The sequence below is a fragment of the Arachis duranensis genome, chromosome 10, assembly GCF_000817695.3.
Source record: "Arachis duranensis cultivar V14167 chromosome 10, aradu.V14167.gnm2.J7QH, whole genome shotgun sequence".
NCBI lineage: Eukaryota > Viridiplantae > Streptophyta > Magnoliopsida > Fabales > Fabaceae > Arachis > Arachis duranensis.
Genome location: NC_029781.3, coordinates 69,426,817 through 69,429,532, shown reverse-complemented (window position 1 = coordinate 69,429,532; position 2,716 = coordinate 69,426,817). Strand labels below are relative to the sequence as shown.

Below are 2,716 nucleotides of genomic sequence, written 5' to 3'. Positions count from 1 at the left end.
AATTGGAAGAAAGCAATGGATGAGGAGATTCATGCCATTGAGAAGAATGACACATGGGAGCTGACAGATTTACCAGCAGATAAGAAGCCGATTGGAGTAAAGTGGGTTTACAAGACTAAGTACAAACCCAGTGGTGAAGTTGATCGTTTCAAAGCAAGATTAGTTGCTAGGGATACAAACAAAAGCCAGGTATCGATTATTTTGAAGTATTTGCTCCTGTTGCTAGATTAGACACTATTTGTATGATTATTTCACTCTCGGCTCAAAATAAGTGGAAGATACATTAAATGGATGTTAAGTTTGCATTTCTAAATGGCACTTTAGAAGAAGAAGTGTATGTCGAGCAACCTGCAGGATATGAAGTTCTTGGAAAAGAAGATAAAGTTTATAAACTGAAGAAAGCTTTGTACGGGTTAAAGCAAGCACCAAGAGCATGGTATAAGAAGATTGATTCTTATTTCATTGAGAATGGTTTCAGAAGATGTCCGTTTGAGCATACTCTTTATATCAAGTTCGTTGAACCTGGAGATATCTTGATCGTGTGTCTTTATGTTGATGATTTAATCTTTACTGGCAACAATTTGAAGATAATTGCAGAATTCAGGGAGGCTATGATAAAGCACTTTGAAATGACAGATATGGGCTTGATGTCTTACTTTCTTGGCATTGAAGTGGTTCAAAGAGATGATGGAATTTTCATTTCTCAGAAGAAATATGCAAATGATATTTTGAAGAAATTTCAGATGGAGCATTCAAAGCCAGTTTCTACTCCAGTCGAAGAGAAGTTCAAGTTGCTGAGAGAAGATAAAGGAAGAATAATGAATCCTACATATTACAAAAGCTTGATTGGAAGTCTAAGGTACTTAACTGCGACTAGACCAGATATTGTATTTGGAGTTGGTTTGCTTAGCAGATTTATGGAAGAGTCTTGTACCAACCATTTGCAAGTGGCAAAGAGAATTCTTCGATATATTAAAGGTACTTTAAATGATGGAATTTATTATGAGAATACTAATGAAGTAAACCTTGTTGGCTACACTGATAGTGATTGGGCCGGAGATATAGAAACAAGAAAAAGTATTTCAGGGTTTGTATTTCATCTTGGTTCTGGTGCAATTTCATGGTCGTTAAAGAAACAGCCAGTAGTAGCACTATCTACAGCAGAAGCAGAATATATAGCAGCAGCAAGTTGTGTAACACAAGCAGTTTGGCTAAGAAGAATTCTTGAAGAATTGAACGAGAAACAAAGTACTCCAACAACAATATTTTGTGATAACAAGTCAGCTATTGCACTTTGCAAAAATCCAGTATTTCATGGAAGATCGAAGCATATTGATATTCGGGTTCACAAAATCAGAGAGTTGGTGAATGAAAAAGAAGTTGTGATCGAGTACTGTCCAACTGAAGAACAAGTTGCAGATATATTTACAAAGCCATTGAAGACTGAATTATTTTACAAATTGAAGAAGATGCTTGGAATGATTAATTCTGCAAGCTTGATTTAAGGGAGGCAATGTTAATTCATTATAAATCAACTTGCATGGACTAGAATTTTCATGAAGAATTTTTGAAGTCAAAATGGTCAAAGAAGAAGCAAAGTTTGAATTGAAAACGATAATCATTAATTTATTAGAAGATGTTGGAAATTTGGAGAATAACCAAGAACATTCAAGTGAGTAGTATAATTACAACATTCTACAACATTGAAGAAATTCAAAATCAAATTGAATTGAAATTGGAGGACAAGCAACCTAAATTAGAAGATTGTGGAAACTACATGAATGCAAATTGAAGGAAGATTCATGAAGACAACTCATAGCATGGTTCACAAATTATTATTTTAGTAGGAAGCATTGCCTATATAAAGGCACATATGCCTTGTGTATTGTATGTGTGTGTTCCATAATGAAAATGAGTATGTTTTGAAATTTTCTCCTTTGTTTTATGAGTGTTAGTGAGTTTGAAAAATAAAAATATAATAGCGTCATTTATATGAGTGAGTGATCCTAAAATCAAGTAAGTTGTGGGTATTATACTTACATATCCATATCTAAGGTTTCTTTTAAACTACAAATACGTCAATAACCTTTTATTTCAAAATCAAATAAGTCATTCACTAAATTTAACTGCAAATAGGTCATTGATTTTTGTAAATCGTAAACACACAAGCCTCTCTCTATTAGATTCAACTATCACTAAAAAATATGTGTCTTTATTTACAAAAGTTCAGGAACTTGTTTACATTTAAATTTAGTAAGAGATAAATTTATTTTATAATAAAATATATATCAATAACTTATTTCTTCTTTTTTCTAAATTTTATCAATGTACTATATTGATTTTTAGCCGATTAGATAGGGAAGGTTATATATTTTTAATTACTAATGATGGTAGAGCATGCCATAATATCATAACATTTTTACAAGAGAATGTCACACATCATTTAATTCTCTAATTCAAAATTTTTAAAGTTTGGAAAAAAAATTTGTACTGCTGTATATAACAAGTTTGGCTTTGGTTTGCGATTTTTTTTTTAAATTGTTCAAATTTTATATAATTAATTGACTTTATTATTTTTATATTTTTTGGATTATTAACAAATCAAGTTAGGTTAGATTATAAACAGATTCGTCTCACTTGATCTAACCATAAACATATCTTCCAAATAAACAGATTTAATTATATAAAGATAAAACTAAAAAAAATAAAACATCTT

The 2,716-nt window shown here is 31.1% G+C and overlaps 1 protein-coding gene across 1 annotated transcript in view; it reads right to left on the bottom strand.

Moving 5' to 3' along the window:
- Window positions 1-2,716, bottom strand: part of LOC107470179 (ABC transporter B family member 19-like) — a 14,191-nt gene that overhangs the window by 9,738 nt on the left and 1,737 nt on the right. The window lies entirely within an intron of this gene.